The sequence below is a fragment of the Aquarana catesbeiana genome, linkage group LG02, assembly GCF_042186555.1.
Source record: "Aquarana catesbeiana isolate 2022-GZ linkage group LG02, ASM4218655v1, whole genome shotgun sequence".
Lineage (NCBI taxonomy): Eukaryota > Metazoa > Chordata > Amphibia > Anura > Ranidae > Aquarana > Aquarana catesbeiana.
In genome coordinates, this window is record NC_133325.1 from 161,922,865 (window position 1) to 161,942,865 (window position 20,001).

Consider the following 20,001-nt stretch of genomic DNA (forward strand, 5'->3'; position numbering starts at 1 on the left):
GAGCAATGGAAGAAGGTGACCTGATCTGATGGATTCAAGAATGGTTTGAGGAATACAACAATGAGTTTAATGTGTTGACTTTGCCTCCAAATTCTCCAGATCTCATTCCATTTGAGCATCTGTGGGATGTGTTGGAAAAACAAGTCTGATCCACAGAGACCCATCCTTGCAACTTACAGGATTTAGAGGATCTGCTACTAACGGCTTAGTGCAAGATACCACAGTATACTGTGGTATACAGGGGGCTAGTAAAGTCCATGCCTCAAAGGGTTATGGTGAGTGGTCATAATGTTATAGCATATAGCGTATATTGCACTGACATGTTCCTGCAGGAAAAATCAGTTGTATTCTAAGGTGACCACTCTGCCTCTGACACAGCCATCGGTGACCGGCGAAACCAGTTAGGCTCTCTTTCTCCTTGTCCACCTTGCCCCTGTGACTAGAGGATATGAACACTTGCTCATGCTTGACGGGCCTCTTTAGAAATCGGCAATGGTACTGGGACTGAAGATTTGTCTTCCCATCACCACCTGATAAGTATTAATTTACTCTCTTTCAACTTGAGACTATATGCTTTGATACATGTATGGTCTCCCATGGACCAGGATTGTCAACTTGCCTGCATATTCTGGATATCAAATTATGGTTTGCAACACTGAGAGGGAGGTTACAGGACATTGTTTTACATTCAAATCTGCCACATACATACTGTGACTGTACCTTTCAATTCCGTATACCTACTCTAGACCACTGTTGACCCAGGGTGCCGTCCCTTCCCCTTTCATATCTCAGCAATTCCCCCCTGTTGGATACATCAAGGAATTAGCAACAACTACCACAGGAATGCTCACAGGTGTGAGGCTGTGAGTGTTCATGGGCTCCTCCCTGAGCTAACATGCAGACGTCTGACTCTGAGCTCCTGTGAATATGTCAAAGCCCTGAAAAAGCAGACCTACCCGGAACAAACTGCTGATTTCTCCGTTGCGCTCCAGACATTCATCGCTCAGCTGGCTGACTGAGGGTCGGCTGGCGTCTCTCTATGCTTGGAGGGGGGCAGCGGCAGTGAGCAGTCTAGCAAGCGGCTGTGATAGGTGGATCGAGAGCCGCTACTGTGTGCTGTTGTGTGCCAGGCTGGTGAGAGGGCGGGGAGGAGAAGCCCGGACCCCCGGAGGACGGGTGAACTACCAACAAATAGCGGTATGAGGGAAACAGGATGGCGACTCCTGCATAAGCTCTGAGAAGCCATACACCGCTCAGCTGAGCCTCAGAGACGCCTAGGAGGTGAATCGTGGAAGGATGAAGTGCATGGATATTCCTAGAAACCGGGTAGGATCAGCCAAATTAACACCTTAAATTTGCACTTATACACATATCTTGTACCTGAAAGTATAGAGCACTTATATATTTTGTACTGGAAAGTATAGAGCTGATAAAGAAGCTGGTCAGGTAGAGCAGGATCAGAGGGACAAGGACTATTAATATAACTGAAAAACTGCCTGCTCTGATCCTCTCTGACCTATAGCATCACAAGGTGAAAGATTCTGGATGAGCTTTGATGGACTGAGAAAATGATTTACCAGAATGTTTTAAAAGACTTTATTTGCCCACTCTTCAGTTAACCCCACAAGAAATCTCCTCTTTCCTCCTCTTTGAGAGGACCTTTGAGAGGACTTGTATAAGGAAAAAGGCTAAACGCATATACCCTGCAGTCTCACAAGGGCATCCCCACATATACCCCCCTGCAAAACTGAAAAGGGGGGAACATCCCACTGTGAACAGGTAGAAGCTGGTCAGGTAGAGCAGGATCAGAGGGACAAGGACTATTAATATAACTGAAAAACTGTCTGCTCTGATCCTCTCTGACCTATAGCATCACAAGGTGAAAGATTCTGGATGAGCTTTGATGGACTGAGAAAATGATTTACTAGAATGTTTTAAAAGACTTTATTTGCCCACTCTCCAGTTAACCCCACAAGAAATCTCCTCTTTCCTCCCCTTTGAGAGGACCTGTATAAGGAAAAAGGCTAAACGCATATACCCTGCAGTCTCACAAGGGCATCTCCACATATACCCCCCTGCAAAACTGAAAAGGGGGGAACATCCCACTGTGAACAGGAGTAATCGGTACTGATCCATATTGTACTTTGGGGATCTCCTCCCCCCCCCCCAAAAGGTCAGAGGACTGTAAAATACATAGCTTTATAAGACTTTATAAGACTCCTATGGACTAATGACCCTCCCCTCCCCTCCTAAAATCTACACATGAGATATAGATATTGATAATGACTACACGCCGACAAGCTGCGCAGCAACCAGCAAAAGGAAATCGTAGTGAGTCAGGAGGGATAAGACTTTATCTCTCCCCACGTGCAGAGCAGAGATACCATCTGGGGGGGCTGGAAGAGAGAGGTGGAGGGACAATAGAGACTAAGCAAGACGCCGGGAAGCAAATGGAACGTAAGTCGCTAACATCAGGACGCGGTGCACAAGTGGCTGGACGAAATTACATAGAGCAAGGAAGGGGGTCCCCGACAATAGGGCGAGGGAGGAAGCTACCTGAGAGAAATATCCCTAATACTAAGCAACACTCCCCAAGCATGGGAAAAGTTATAATAGGAGGGGGACAAGATAGTCTGGGACTTGAAGTGGAGATGCTTAATATGGAAAGGATGGAAAAAGATCAAGGAAAGGGCGAGAATAAAGAAGGAGACACACAGAAAGGGGACACTTTGATGGTGGAACACAACCCCCCGAACCCGTAAATAGTAAGATTCTAGATGCTTCACCCCTCAAGGAAAACTCGGCTATGATAGAGCGAGGAACTCCACCTCTGGAGGGAGAATCAGTAACGAAAGAGGAAAAGCAAGCATTGGCAGGCCGCGGCTACTCTACAGACCCCCTGTGGGAAAAAAGGGAGATACGGTCCCCGGCTCCAAGGGGAGAGGCAGGGGAAGCCAAGAAAGAAATTAAGGAAATTAAAGATCTACTAAGGGCCCTCCCTACAAAGACTGATATCCAACAACTAATCAGCACAGTGGAGCAGGCTTTCCAGCAGGCGGTAGAGAACCTAAAAGAAGATACAAAGGCACTAGGGCATAGGGTGGAAAGCTTGGAAGATTACTATGAGGCAACGATACAGGCGGTGACGGAGGTCCAGGACTCGATCAAGGAGCATGAGGATGTCCTAAATCTATATAAGGATCAGCTCGATGATTACGAGAACAGAGACAGAAGGCAGAATATCCGCATAAAAGGGCTATCTGAAACAATTCAAACAACTGATTTAACCTCAGTGGCCCAAAAAGTTTTCTGTCAAATTATGGGGACCTCCATACCTGAAAGTATTGAGATAGATCGGATTCACCGAGTCCCCACATACTCTACTCAGAACAGGGAGAAAGCTAGGGATGTTATATGTAGATTACATAAGTACACAATAAAGAAAACCATAATGAGAATGGCCCGCAGTAGCCCTGAAATCCTATTTGATGGCATGACTCTATCACTATATCCAGACCTAACACGCAGGACTCTGTTCCAATGGCGAGCTGTCCGGCCTCTGCTTGAAGCCCTGCGTTTAAAGGAGTTAAATTATCGGTGGGGATTCCCATTTAGCTTGACAGCGTCAAGAAATGGTAGAACAGCAACTCTACGTACGAAGGACGATCTACAGTCATTTGTGGAAACACTGGACCTCCCGGCAGTAGACTTCACAGACTGGAGGACTCAAAAAAAGGGGACTCTCCTACAGCGGCCCAAACAATGGCACCAAGTCTCCCCTAAGGCCCAACGTAGAAACCGCTATGGAAGGCATGACCCCGCTTAGGAAAAGGAAGAGAAGGGGGAAGAGAAGGAATAAAGGAGAAGAAAAGAGAAAAAAGAAGATTAGAAGATAACCTAATTGTATAAAGTATACGGAACTCAATGCTAAGTGAACGGGTTTAAGGAATGGGATGAGGAGTGACACTTAATATATAAGATAGGTGTAATAGGTGATATAAGGGTGATAGGTAAAGGTGGAGGAAATTAGCCATTACTGTAAGAGTGAAGAGGGGAACATACGCAGATCTTTGGAGGGTAAGACATAGTATAGGAAGCAGCTACAAAGAAATCACTAATATTAAAGAGAAGGAAGAGAGAGGGAAGAGATGGGAAAAGAGAGGGAAAAAGGAAAAAAGGATTTTTAGTTGATATAGTTAAGATTTAGACACAGGGAGAATATAAGAGAAAGAGTTCGGGGAGGAGGGAATTAGAAGGTGACCCGTGGGGTTATATTGTCCCATTAGGTAGGTCCCGATATAATGGGACTGGTTGAACTGGTACTAGTGAGGGGATGGAGGGGATCTGGCACAGGGGGTGTGCCCGGACCCCTCCACCAGTTAGATAAGATACTCCGAATGGGGAGATACTTTTGGAGTGTCTGGGGGGAGGGGGGGTGGAAGGGTGGGTTGGGATTTTTCTGTTTTTTTTTCTCTTTTTTTTTTTTTGTTTTGTTTTGTTTTGTTTCCTCCAGGCAAATGGCAAATATGGTATTGGCTCCCTTTTTTTGGTTTCTCTTGAAGGATGGCTGCACCATTAAGGATTGTATCCTATAATGTGAAGGGACTGGGCTCACAACATAAAAGGGGCCAACTTTGGCATGAATTACAACATTATGCAGCGGACATAGCATTTCTTCAAGAAACGCACTTTAGGGAGAAATCAATACCTAACCTACCGAGACATATGTTCAGCCATTGGTATCATGCAGTATCACCGATTGCAAGGGCAAGAGGGGTCACAATAGCATTTAGAAAAACTTGCCCATGGGTATTAACGTCTGTTCAAACAGACAGAGAAGGCCGTTTCTTATTTGTCAAGGGGGCAATATATGGCCAGCGATATACATTTGCTGCTATTTATGCTCCAAATATGGGAACAATTAAATTTCTTGTCGAAATGCTGAGGACGCTGGAGAAATTCAGGGAGGGATGTCTGATCCTGGGTGGAGACATCAACATGGTACTAGACCCAGGTCTAGACATAACATCAGGGAAAACCTCCATATCTTTTAGAGCCCTAAAATATTTAAAACAACGCCTACGCACCCAACATCTGGTTGATAGCTGGCGGGCATTGCATAATGAACGCCCCAATAATGTTAACATTCTTCCCGAACCAGACAGGGCATATAGAACGAGCCTGGCGATTGAACGAATCGCTACTGGATAACAAAAAGATAACTGAAGAGTTAATAGTAAAAATACGGGAATATTTTGAAAGGAATACGCCAGGAGAGGTGTCTGAGCAGTCAGTGTGGGAAGCTCATAAATCAGTTATAAGGGGAGAATTAATAGCCTATGGAGCCTATATTAAAAAAGAAAGGAAAAGGGAAGTGACAGAGCTATTGGAGAAAATTAACATATTAGAGACTAAACATAAAAAAAAACTTAGATCCCTTAGATATCCAACAACTAGGGCATCTTCGAACAGAACTTGCACAATGTCTGGATCGTAAAATAAACAATAAATATAGATATTTTGCCCATAGGTTCTATGAGCAAGGTAACAAATGCGGGAGACTATTAGCTAAACAACTTAAAAAGCAGCAAGATTCTAGACATGTTCATAATCTATTAATTCATAACAGGAAAGTAGTGGAAACAAGCCATAGCGAAAGAATTTCATAAATTCTACCAGACCCTATATAACATTCAGACACCGGAGACAGCTCAATTAGGAAATAAAGAAGATCAAAGAAGGGAGGAAACACGAGAATATATCAGGGAATCATCTTTGCCGACCATACCTGAGATGATTAAGACGGAAATGGACCAGCCAATTACGGTGAATGAGTTGAGCAGCGCAATAGTGGCCCTACCAGCGGGGAAAAGTCCTGGCCCGGACGGCCTGACAAATGCTTACTATAAAAAATTCTCTTTGGAGTTGATAAAACCGCTATGTAACTATTTTAACTCTATTAATGCAGTTAATTCTTTGCCCCCAGAAGCCCTGGTGGCGTATATAACCATAATCCCCAAAGAGGGGAAAGACCCTCAATACTGCGCCAATTATAGGCCTATTTCTCTGCTCAACTCAGACACTAAATTGCTTGCCAAAATTTTAGCTATGAGATTGCAAGAACATATAGGGGATTTGGTGCACCCCGACCAGACAGGTTTTGTAAAAGGACGTGAGGCAAGGGATAATACCATCCGGGCACTTCATCTGCTCCACTGGATACAATACGGTCCAGAGAAAGCCCCAAGGATCGTACTATCGATGGACGCAGAAAAAGCCTTCGATAGGGTGAATTGGGGCTTTATGAAAGAAGTTCTGAAGGGAGTGGGTCTAGGTGACCGTATGATGGGATGGATAATGGCCCTTTACGCAGATCCAAGAGCAAGAGTTAAAGTGAATGGTACAATCTCGGACTATCTCAACATACGAAACGGAACAAGGCAGGGGTGCCCACTTTCCCCGCTAATATTTGCTATAATGTTAGAACCATTTCTCTGTAAGATTAGAGGTAATGGGGAGATAAGGGGAATAGGCGTGGGGGGCGTGGAGCATAAGGTATCAGCCTATGCTGATGATCTGCTGTTTTACCTCTCAGCACCTCAGACTTCCCTAGTGTCACTCATGCAGGAAGTAGGTAAATATGGTAGGCTATCTAATTTTAAAATCAATTATGAAAAATCAATACTTCTTCCCAGTCATGTCCCTCAAGAGATGGCAGGGATATTGAAGAGGGAATACCCCTTTGTGTGGAAGAAAGATTCACTGTTTTACTTAGGGATTCATGTCACCTCAGATCAAAAAATGTTGTATGATCTTAATTATACTCCCCTAATAGCCGGGTTAAGGGAGGACTTAAAGAAATGGACAGGACAATATTTAACATGGTTTGGAAGAGTGAGTGCCATTAAGATGTGTATACTACCTAGAATTATTTGTATGTTACATACAGTTCCGATTAAGTTACCAGGAATCTTTTTTTAAACAGATACGGAAGGCTTTTACAGCATTTGTGTGGAATAATAAAAGACCAAGGCTGACATATGACATCCTGTGTAGAAGTAAGGCTGAAGGAGGATTGGGCCTTCCTGCTATATCAATATACTATAAGGCAATGTCGCTGGTCCGTATTTTGAATTGGTGTCATGATTCCCCTAGTAAAATGTGGGTCCCATTAGAGAAAGCTATAGCGGGGAGGAACCTGGCAGGAGCTCCCTGGATTCCGAATACGGAAAGAGGACTCTCGAAATGGACATCCCCCCTGACCTGGAATGCACTGATAACATGGGATAATCTAAATAAAACAGGAGAGTACTCCCCCCGGGTGTCCCCCTTAGCTCCACTGGAGGGTTTCCCATGGTTCCCACCGGGGGAGGGAGGAGGATTCCTGGGAGCATGGGGGAGGGACGGAGATGTCACCTGTGGCAAGTTTGCCCCACGGGGGACCTTAGCAACTTATTCAGAGCTGGTTACAGCACTAGGGAATATATCTATAACAGGATGGAGATACAATCAAATGAAACGTTTTTTCAAAAAAATGAAACCCCTTCTGAGACCATTAAATACAATAACTAGGTTTGAGAGCCGGTGTGTACACCTGGGGGAAGGCAGACATATGTTGTCCCAGATGTACAGCCTGATACTTAGTACCCAAAAGAAAACAATCCCATACTTTGTCAGGGAATGGGAAAGAGAACTAAATAAAGTACTATCAGACGAACAAATTAAAAAAATGATCCAATCAACTTATTCAACATCCATAAGCTCGTATTCTCAGGAAATGGCCTATAAATTTTTGACAAGGTGGTATAGGACACCAGCAAGATTAAATAGGATATATCCAACAGCAGATGCCCGATGCTGGAGAGGGTGCGAGCAAAGGGGTACATTTCTTCACCTGTGGTGGGAATGCCCCAGGATTAAGGAATTCTGGGAAGCAGTTGCACCATGGATCAAGAGGTTAGCCCCTAGATCTATAGAGTATACACCTTTGGACTTCTTATTTTATGGAACAACTGGCACAATCAAGGCCTATAGGAGGAGCATTACACCACATTTATTAAATGCAGCCAAAGTATTAATTCCAAGATTTTGGAAGCAGATTACCTGCCCAACATTAGAGGATTGGAAAAGGGAGGTCAACCGGACAATGGAAGCGGAAAGATGGATTCATGTAGTTAAAGACAAAAAAGGGGAATTTGAGAACATGTGGGCAGGCTGGCTACAGTGTGTACAGGGGATAGATTAAGAGGGAAATATGAAACGAGAAGGTGCAGGGAGCCAGGGCCATATAAATACCTTGGATTAGTTGCATAGGGGTTTAGCCAGGGAGGAAAAGGAAGGAATTGGTTTTTTTTTTATGTTTTTTTTTTATTTTATTTATTTATTTATTTATTTTGTTTAGACTGCTGTCTCTCCCCTCCTCCCTGTCCCTTTTACCCGTATAATGAGATACCTGATTTGGTGAAAGGGGGGAGGGAGGTGGCAAGGTGAATGTCTCTTAGTTTCCTTTTTTTTTTTTCTTATTGTTGTTTAATGTGCTGGTTTGTAAGCGCATGGTGTAGGGAACGTCACTAAGGAAGGGGATATGAAGATTGAAACACACAATCAATGGGAATTATGCCAATCACCTAGGGTATTTTTTTTTTTTTTTTATAGATGTTATATTTAATATGGCCGTTAGTGGCCTCTTACACAATAGGGGGTAACACATGAAGGTATTTTAGGATTAATTGGATCACTTTAAATAAATTACTTAATAGAAGTGAGGAACTAGGCCATGATTGGCCAATAAATATAATTATGGGATAATTAACAATAATCACAGGGTATGTACGAGTGTGGTGGGTTTTCTTTTTTCTTAGAAGTGAGGAACAATTACAGAATAACAATAATAAACACGGGGAATGTATGGACGGGGCTGGGGGTTTTCCCCTTTTTTTTTTTTTTTTTCTGTTGGTATGTTTTAGGCTTGTTTAATGTGTTGGTTTGTAGGTGGTGGGGGTGTCAATGTGGAATTGGATACACAGACCGATACGCACAAATATTGGGAATCTCATCAATCACAGGATATATTTGGTTGTTGAACATATGTCGGGGGAGGGAGGGGGTTGAGACAGGCAGCGTTTTTTTCATTCCCTTTTTTTTTTTTTTTTTTTTTTTTGGGGGAGGGGATAGGGTCAGTTGTAAGAGAACGATGTTACCAATTGGTCTCTTATTAATGTTTAATATGTTAATCCTGCGTAATTATTGTAAAATATGAAATTAAGGATGTTTAATTGTGAATTGTGAAAAGTATAACAGAAAATAAAAAAATTTTGATTATAAAAAAAAAAAACAACTACCACAGCGTGCCTCTTTCCCAAGATACAGGTCTGATCTTCCTAGGATCCGTTTCCCGTTGGGAGCCAACCTAACTCTACATCCTACTCACATGCATGCAATTTCCATGTTTCAATTTATTACTGCTGCTCAGGATTGAAGATATTGTATTGAATTCTAATATTCCTTGCTACATATATATATTACTGTCACTGCATAGGGACAAGAATGGTGAGGTTTTTATCACAGTATGATTGACACGTTGTGAATGATTCCATTTTTATCATTGGCTATTCCATTTATGTGTTTTTGATATAATAAATGTTGACTTTTTGTACTTGCACAGTGGGCTGTGTATTTCCTTTCCTCTTTTCCTTATCCCCTTTTATGTCATTGGAGTCGGTTGAGCCCAAGCAGGGTTTTTATTATGAGTTTTTGTATTCCAAGGTGCCTGTTTGGATATAGCTTGTTTTTTTTTCCATAGCCATATGCATTAAAGTAATTGTAAAGTCTAGTTTAAAAAAAATAAAAATAACAAACATGTTGTACTTACCTCCTCTGTGCAGTGGTTTTGCACAGGGCAGCCTGGATCCTCCTCTTCTCGGGTCCCTCTTCCTGACCCCTCCATCCTGACAAGTGTTCTCCTGAGCAAGCGCTTGCTCTGGGGGCACCCGAGCCAAGCTGCAGCTCTGTGTGTCCATTCAGACACAGACCAACGATTCAGCCCTGCCCCCTCTCTCTCCTGATTGGCTAACTGACATTGATTGACAGCCGCAGGAGCCAATAGCACCACTGCTGTGTCTCAGCCAATCAGGAGGGAGAGTCCCAGGCAGCAGAGGGACTCGTGGTCATCGCTGGACAGAAATGGGGCTCAGGTAAGTTTTAGGGGGTGCTGGGGTGGCTGTTACACACAACAGGCTTTTTCTTAATGCATAGAATGCATTAGGATTAAAAACCTTCTGCCTTTACAACTCCTTTAAGGTGAAATAATTGGATGAGCATAGTAATGAGACATACATTCAGTAAGAGAATAGGAAGAGCAAGTATCCTTTGCAGCCAATCAGAATCTCATACTGGTCTGGCTTTAGTAAAGTGTAATGCACATCACACTTTTGCACTTACATGCTTATTAAATAATCATTGTCATTGTCTGTATTCTACAAAAATAAAAAAACAAGCTTTCAGATAGAAAAAAAAACACTTTGTAAATGGCAGTATTACACCACATGAAAGGTTTCCCCCCTGTTGCAGTTTACACATTTTTCTATGCAATAGACCAAATGGGATTTTTAAAATTTTACTGACTCTTTTGCTAGATCCCTGACTATCCATTTTTTCAGAGAAACTACTACCATCCACTTCAGTGGAAAAACATAGAACTATTTTTATTTGAAAAGAGTACTGTACTGCCTGGTAACTTTGCCATTTGCATTATTCATATACAGTAGTTTCTAACGTATTTATATCATTTTGACACATTTATTAATCATACAGTATGCTATATATATAATTGTAACATGTTTATGTGTATTTTTTTTGTGGATTGCTATATCTATTCTGTAAACTCATGTTTAAAATGCATTCTAATAAAATTTCTCTTACCAGCTGCATCACAAAATGTTTACGTGAGGCGGCCCTCATGAATAATGTATACTGCATTGATGAATATGCACACAGACTATTATGCCTGGAAGGGACTCATGTATAATGTATAAGTATGTAATGTTCTTTACCTTTCTGCTCTCCGGTTTACATAAAAATATAACAAACTAAATTTTATTGAAATGTATTGCTTTCCTATGAAACACAAATGCGCTTTAACATGCTTAGCTAGTGTATGACAGAACATTTAAAATTAAAAATAAGTATGCATAGTTAATCAAAAGACTTCCTGCTAGACAAAATTATTTTTCTTGGACACTTAAAAATATCACACTACATACTGTATATCAAAATCATATGCAGCTGTAATGTATGCAAAACCTTAATAGTCGTGATGAGCTCAGGCATGTTCGGATCCTGGTCTGAACCCACCTGAGTGATCCAACCAGGAAGCTGTCATCTGTACTGTTATAAGTGGCCAAGGGATTCCCCGTCCTGCCATTGCAGGTATACAGGAGGTGCCGGGTGGGGAATGCCTTGGCCGCTTATGATTGGCACTGTCCAGATGACAGCTTCCAGGTGGGATGACTCAGGCGGGTTTGGACTAGGATCTGAGCATGCCTGAACTCATCACTACTTATGAAGGAAAAAAGTTGGGTCTCAAGCTGAATTGGTTTCCTCCACAATATGGTAAATAAATGATCCTTTGCACACCTCGTGTTTACATTACATGGCTGTCTTTCAGTAGTCTACTGTATCAGACCACCCTAAAGGCCACAAATACTGTGGATGCTGACTTTTAATGAAAAGACACTAGCTCAGGAATTCAGCGCTGTCTTCACCCAGGCCAGTCTTTGCCGATCTTTGGGTCCCTGCAGGTTGTGGGCAGGTGCTGAGGTGGGTACCTGTCAAAACCAGAAAAAAAAAGTTTACAATAAAGAAAGGGGGGGAGGATAAGTGGAACTTTCATTCTCAGGTGAAATTCCGCCGTAATCAATTGCTTACATAGCGTACACAACCCTGATGGGTCCCGCTATTTGTTCCAAGTTCTATTCCCTAGTAAGTGCAAGCAACCAGGCACACGATAGCCTCTCCGTCTCTCTGCATAAAAACCAGGAAGAAAGTGTCTTTTTCAGCAAAGAAAGCCAAGTTCAGACCCAAATGTCTGAACTGCAGATCCTGATAAAGCGCACTGAGAGCAATGGAGAACGAGCTACAGAGGAAGCAACATACAACTTTGAAAAGCTATTTAATATTTTAGAAGAGAGGAAAACATTTGTGCTGAATCTATACAGGATTGCCAGTCTACTCGACTAGAAAGGCTGCAGAACCAAATGAAAGAATACCAGGGTCTACTGGAGAATAACGGGCTTGTGGGCTATGCACAGGAAGTGTTAAAAGAAACTGACTACTCATGTTTTGTTCAGACTGCAAAGCAGCTGTACACAAGGATTCAGAAGGCATCAGAATCCTTGAAAACTTTTTACCCAGGTGCAGATTCCAGCTTTGAAGATTATTTTGTTGATGTTTCCAAGGAAGAAAATCTGCTAAGTGACTTGTCATTTAATAAAGCTCTGGAGATGCCTGAAATTAATGAAAAATAAAGATCTACAACAGTGCTAAAATATGTTGGAGCAGGCCTAATGACTCAGGTCTTGCAGACAGTTACGTTCTTGAATACATAAAGCTTGACAAAAATGAAGATCCAATGTGGAATGAAGTGGAAACAACCAGTACTAACAAAGTCCCGTCTGATCTGGATCTGAACAGTTCCTACTGCTTTAGAGTGCAGGGACTCAAAAAGTCTGTGTGTAGTCCCCGCAGCAAGGAGGTCGTACTAAGGACGCCCCCTGTTCAGTTTTTTTTTTTTGATGACAAGTGTGGGTACAACAAAGAACATCTGTGGAAAGCATAGCTGGCCTTCCCCTGCTACTTGGAGCAGAGCAAGTACAAGTGGGCTGCTATATGTGCCTGGATTATATCATTGCTGATGTTGGCATAACTAAGGGGAAGTACTTCTGGGCCTTCTCTGTAGAGCCTTATTCATACATGGTCAAGGTCGGAGTTGCATCGGACATCAAATTGCAAGAATGGCTGCACAATCCACATTGTGGATCCACACAATCCACAATCACAATCACACAATCCACATCAGCAGCCCAAGGTATGATCAAGACAGCGGCCATGACAGTGGCAGTGAAGATGTTGCCTTTGATGCATCTCAACCGTTTACCTTGGCAACCATAGGAATTAATAAGTTTGTTATCCCAAAGGCCTCTAATGTTTCAACAGCTTAAAAATGAATGCACCATACCCCTTCCTAGTCGCATTGGGGTTTGCTTGGACTATGATAAAGGAAAAGTTGGCTTTTTTGATGCGGACACCATGGAATGCCTTTATGAGAGGGATGTTGACTGCATCAGAACAATGTATCCTGCTTTTGCCTTGATGGGAGGTGGAGTCAGTCGTTTGGATGAGGTCATCCCTACGAAGCAACTGGACTATTCTCAAGAAATGTAGTATAGGAAATATTGAAAATTATCAGATGCCTTTTGAATGTCCATGTTTTGTTTGCACTGGTCTGTTTCTTTTAAATGTAGTTCCACCGTTTGACTCCTGCCTGGTGACAAATAGTTTTTTGGCCAGGATTGCGTGTTTGTCCAGGCTTTCAAAACAACCGACTGCAAAGAAGAAAAAGACAATTCCATAGCTCAACTCACCAACCAGTCTGCTGACCAACCAAATTTACCTGTCTAACCGTATGTTAAAGGCAGGGGTTTAGTTAGCACACATTTGCAAACGCATGTGAAAGCTGCAAGGCCTCGTCAAGGCACCCTGTATTACTTGCAGTCCTAACACTAAATTTATAAGTGTCTCCACAGTGGAAGCACATGCATTGAATGGATAGGTGTGAGACAGGTGAGCCAGGAGGCCGCCCTAGCCCCCTTAAAGGAACAGGACACACACTGGACACCCAGCAATAACAGCAGAGGCGTCCAGTGTGTCCCCGACCCAAATATACAAACCGTTACCGTTACCGTGTTACCGTTTGTATATTTGGGTCGGGGACACACTGGACGCCTCTGCTGTTATTGCTGGGTGTCCAGTGTGTGTCCTGTCCCTTTAAGGGGGCTAGGGCGGCCTCCTGGCTCACCTGTCTCACACCTATCCATTCAATGCATGTGCTTCCACTGTGGAGACACTTATAAATTTAGTGTTAGGACTGCAAGTAATACAGGGTGCCTTGACGAGGCCTTGCAGCTTTCACATGCGTTTGCAAATGTGTGCTAACTAAACCCCTGCCTTTAACATACGGTTAGACAGGTAAATTTGGTTGGTCAGCAGACTGGTTGGTGAGTTGAGCTATGGAATTGTCTTTTTCTTGTATGTATATGCCCTCCATGTGCTCCTTACTGTGAAGGCCAGTTATGGGTGTGGGCGGTGACCAGTGTCTTGTTACCGTTTGTATATTTGGGTCGGGGACACACTGGACGCCTCTGCTGTTATTGCTGGGTGTCCAGTGTGTGTCCTGTCCCTTTAAGGGGGCTAGGGCGGCCTCCTGGCTCACCTGTCTCACACCTATCCATTCAATGCATGTGCTTCCACTGTGGAGACACTTATAAATTTAGTGTTAGGACTGCAAGTAATACAGGGTGCCTTGACGAGGCCTTGCAGCTTTCACATGCGTTTGCAAATGTGTGCTAACTAAACCCCTGCCTTTAACATACGGTTAGACAGGTAAATTTGGTTGGTCAGCAGACTGGTTGGTGAGTTGAGCTATGGAATTGTCTTTTTCTTGTATGTATATGCCCTCCATGTGCTCCTTACTGTGAAGGCCAGTTATGGGTGTGGGCGGTGACCAGTGTCTTGTAACCGACTGCAAAGGGCTATTGTAAAACTTTTAGATTTACAGTGAAATGTCAGCTTGTTTTTTGGACATCACATTCATCTTTTTGAATCATGAATATCCTTTTAACAGAATTCATCATATATTTTAAGCGTTTTTTATTTGTAGTCAGTAAAATTTAAGTTATGCTGATTTACAGTGCTCACCATACACAGCATTAATTTAGTAGAAACTTGCAGGGTAATTGGTTTTAAAGCAAACCTAATATCTCCTTGATGCTTCCTTCCCTCCATGATGCCCTAAAGCCTTAATTTACTCTTGGCCCACCACTCCTGGCTCTGTTGGGCTGTAGGTGTTAGATTGGAGGTGCTGTTGCAAGTGTGTTTTGACAGGTCTACAGTTTGGTTGACTGTGGCTTGAGGTTCACTCCCAGCATCTGCAGTTGAGCTACATCTGGATTGGTGGTTAAGTAGGTAAACATTTTACAGCCATATTAACAAGTTAGGGCAACGTGGTGGGACAGATGGGTGTTGACACGTGAAATAAATGCAAGATTTTAAGCCCTCCTTACATCTATTCACTAAGGAAGAGTATAAGGTGAAATAAATATGTATGGATATTTATTTGTTTTTCACTTGTTTCTAGTTCACTGCTTTCTTTAATGCTGTTCTCCCTCAAACACACTGTCATTTGTCTTTTTTTTCTGTGTTTTTTTTTATGTTGTGTGATCAACCTTTCAGCCTTATTAGCAGTAGTACGATGTAACCAGTAGGTAAAGGTACATGAAATAGGTTTATGTATTTTTGAGGAAAACTGTAGTACTGTATGAATTGATGGGAGTTTTGGGATTGTAACTACATAATGTAAAGAGTGTTGTGGGAACCTTTAAATTTTATTTTGGGAATACGTATCAAATGTCTTCTAGGCCTCTACTCCCATGATGCCTCAATATCTTGGAAAGGAAGCTCTTCTGGTAGCAACTAATCTGCTTTCAGGTCCTAGCATACATTCCCAAGTGACAACTGGAAATTTAGTTAGGCCTTTATCTTGATGGAGTAATCAGGCCAGTAGTAACACTACATTCCTGAAGTAAAATCTTAGGGCCCTTTTACACTGGGGCGGGGGCAGCGGCGGCGGTAGAGCGCCGCTATTGTAAGCGGCGCTCTACCGTCGGTATTCGGCCCCTAGTGGGCTAGTTTTACCCCCCGCTAGCGGCCGAGAAATGGTTAAAAACCATAGTAAAGGGCCTCTGCAGAGGCGCTTTACAAGCGGTAAAGCCACGCTGTCCCATTGATTTCACCGCTCCAGTGTGAAAGCCCTCAGGGCTTTCACACTGGAGACAAAGCAGCGACACTTTCAGGTCGGTTTGCAGGTGCTATTATTAGTGCAATTGCGCCTGCAAACCGCCCCAGTGTGAAAGGGCCCTTATTGTCTTTTTTACATGCTAGCTTAGATGTAGGCACAATTACAAATAAATAACACTAAATGTTTAATTCACACTTTCACTTTACAAAACACATTTGTATGTGTTTTGTGGCACTGATTCACTCACAACATTACACTGCTTTTAGTGACTTGTTTTTTCATATATAGGTTTATGGGTAATTGTAATTTAATAAATTGGCTTTATTGCAAGCTGAGCTGTGAAGGATGTAAACACATGAAATTCAGTTTGTTTAGCTAGTGTGATGTCTATACAGAACAGGCTTTGCACATGGTATGACTTTTTATGCATTACAACTGAGGTGACGTAGCTGTGATCCTTGGTTATTTGGCACTTTATAGCATAGACTGCTGCATACTATGCAACATTATAATATTGTACAATTACGCTGCTAAACTGTAACTAATGGGTACTGCTGTTTTGAAATATACATTATGCAAATCTTGAATCTCCTTTCTTTTGCTGTTAAGGCATTTCACAGTAAGAGCCCTTGCACACTGGGGCGGTTTGCAGGCGCTATTGCGCTAATAATAGCGCCTGCAAACCGCCCCGAAAGTGCCGCTGCTTTCATTCCAGTGTGCAAGCCCCGAGGGCTTGCACACTGGAGCGATGCGCTGGCAGGACGGTAAAAAAAGTCCTGCCAGCAGCATCTTCGGAGCGGTGAAGGAGCGGTGTGTATACCGCTCCCTTACCGCTCCTGCCCATTGAAATCAATGGGACGGCGCGGTTATACCGCCGGCAAAGCGCCTCTGCAGAGGCGCTTTGCGGTGGTATTTAACCCTTTCTCGCCCGCTAGCGGGGGGGAAAACCGCCCCGCTAGCGGCCGCATACTGACGGTAAAACGCCGCTAATAATAGCGGCGTTTTACCGCCGACGCCGCCCCCCGCCCCAGTGTGCAAGGGCTCGAAAAATACTAAGGCCTCATGCACACGAGACGCTGTTAAACTCGTGTTCAGAGGCAGTTGGACACTTTTTTCAACTGCCCCTGAACCCATTCAATGTTATCCTATGTGTCCATGTACACAGTCTAGTTTTTTGGCATTTTTAGGCAGTTGCGTTTAACCTCGTTTTTCCAGAAGCAAAAAAATGGGTTCAGGCGCAAAAGTTCAGACGCCAAACGCGGCTAAACGCCGGTACCGCGTTTATAAGTGTTTTTTACAACTCGACTTTGGGGCCCCATATCTCGGATCCCATATCTGGGATTTCTAGCACCAAGTGGCCCCAAGATATTGGGTCACAAAATGTCATTCTCTGCTGCAGAAAAGTGCTTGACATTTTGCGACCCGACTTTGGGGCCCCATATCTCAGGGCCACTTGGTGCTAGGAACCCCAAATCTGGTGTGCTAACACAGTTGGACTAACAATATAACATATCCAAATTTGAGGTTCCTAGCACCAAGTGGCCCCGAGATATGGGCCCCAAATTCGGGTCACAAAATGTAATTTTCTGCTGCAGAAGTGCTTGACATTTTGCGACCCGACTTTGGGGCCCCATATCTCGGGGCCACTTAGTGCTTACTGCTCTGCAGATGCTTCTAGACACAAACACGGCTAAACGCGGCTAAATGCGGCATGCAAACACGGCAAAACGGGCGTTTCTAAACGCCGGGTTTCAGCTTTTAAAAACATGTGTTCAGCAGAGTTTGCACCGGCGTCTCGTGTGCATGAGGCCTAAGTGTTGGTGTGTTTTTATTGTATAAAGTAATAAAATTTCTTTTTATAAAGTGAAAAAAAAGAAAGTGTCTTTTTTAGGTTTATTGCTTATTAAACTTGTGCAAGGTGCAGGATGAGCCTTGGCATACTCCAGAACTAGTACAAAAGGTAATGGAGGACACGCTAACTCCACTGTCTTTTCAGGCTGCAGCCACCCTCCTGAAGTTAGTGACTAGTGAACCACAGCTCAGGGGACTCCATTGCGAAAATAAGGCCTTTGTCAAGGTAGCAGTGTGTTGCCACTAGTTACTAACATCCACCAAATCACCCCACTGCCAGACCTTCATATCACCTCAGAGACAATGAACAGTCATTTGCTTTGTTTTGTTCTGGTTTATTGGGGGATATAACTTGGTTGGGGAAAGGGGTATATGGGATGCCCATAGATCAAATTACTTTGCCATCATATTTATAGATTATAACTTAATTTGAGCCCGAAGAAATGATGCGCATTTATAACATCTACAGTCTTTTCCCTGCATCACCATGCAGATTATTGCTCCTCCTCTGCGTAACTCCTGCAGACTATTGCTCCCAGGAACTCCTCATCAATGACCATGTAAAGATGAGGACTTCTCCCATGACCGTGTAAGGGTGAAGCTCCCAAGAATCCTTCCCTTCTGCACAAACTTATACTGTATCACATTATTTCTTGTCACATCTTCTTCTATATGCAAAATATTCCATTCTGAATAGTCTCTAATGCTGACTCTGGTTGCTGCTACTAGGCCAGAGGTCTGCAGCACCTCTCCCCAGAGGCCTAATAGTTTAATAGCATGTGCTGAATGGTGGACTACTGTTCCTAGCTAGCCCAGCTTGCAAATCCTGCGCCCCCGGGCCACATCAATTTGACACTATTCCCCACAGTCTATCTTCTGATCCAGGACTCCTCATTAATGACCGTGTAATGATGAGGACTTCACCAATGACCGTGTAAAGGTGTAGTTCCCTCACAGACTTCCTGGCATGTCTCCACATCCAGTCCTCCACTGTGGTACACTCACCGACCTTTCACTGCCCCGAGTCCATGATGAAGAACTTAACCGGACCGTACATTCCGACAGCTTCTCCTGCCCCTCTGCTCCAGGAATTCCTCATCAATGACCATGTAATGATGAAGACTTCACCAATGACTGTGTAAAGGTGAAGTTCCCTTACAGCTCTCCCGGGCCTCCTCCCGTGATCAGCGCACCCCCCCAGATGGGGGTGCCCTCCTGCTGCTTTCTAGTACTCCATTCTCCACTTCTCCCGGCCGACAACTCCCCCCAGTGTCCTGTTACCTCAGCTTATATGGGAGGCCTGCCCCCTGCCAATACCAGTTCGGGATTGGTCAGGGCTCCTCATATGAGCTGCCTGCCACTCCAGTTCCAGTTGCCTCTCTTCCAGAACATTCTCACTGGAAGCAGGGGAGTCGCTTCAGAACTAAAGTACAGGTGGTCAAACCCACTGCTACACTAACTACTCCCTGCCCCCAGATCAAAACAAACAGGCCTAGCTTGCAGCATAGGCCTGCCTAAATGTACCTGTGCTGGCAGTTTCCCTAGCAAAAAATCCTATGCTAGCACTTACCTATGGTAGAGGGTGCTACATCAACAACTTGGATTAACATTCTTAAAGTTGGCAAGGACAGTCTCTAGGATCTTTTCAGGCTTGTACTCATTGTGCACTGGGTAATTGAATGCTTTCCTGCAGTATCAGCCAGCTTCTGTACTATGTGCCCCCAGGTCAGATCCTCTGTGGATTTCCTTCAACTGCTTTCAGGAACTCTGGTTGTTGGTCCCCTAGCTCTAGCCTGAGCTGGGACCCAGATGGCCTCTTCTAAAGTTCAGCTATGTGCCCAGAGGGCCAAGGCCTTCAGGCTGGGCCCTTTCTCTATGGACAAAGACTTTGCTGTTTCAGGCCTCAACCTACTTATACACACCCTTTGCCCCCTACTCACCATACTTTCCATCAGGGATTGGCTGAGACTGTATGAAAATACAAGTGAGGGTCTCCCAGAAATTAGGGAAAAGCAGCAAAAACTGCAACCAGCAGAACAAAATGAAATTTGCCTCAAATTGTTAGCAACCTAGCTAGC

General features: G+C 43.6%; 1 pseudogene; it reads left to right on the forward strand.

Annotated features, from left to right (window-relative positions):
• Positions 1-5,808: 5,808 nt before the first annotated feature.
• On the forward strand, positions 5,809-13,440 carry LOC141126564 (E3 ubiquitin-protein ligase TRIM36 pseudogene; annotated as a pseudogene).
• The last annotated feature ends 6,561 nt before the right edge of the window (positions 13,441-20,001 follow it).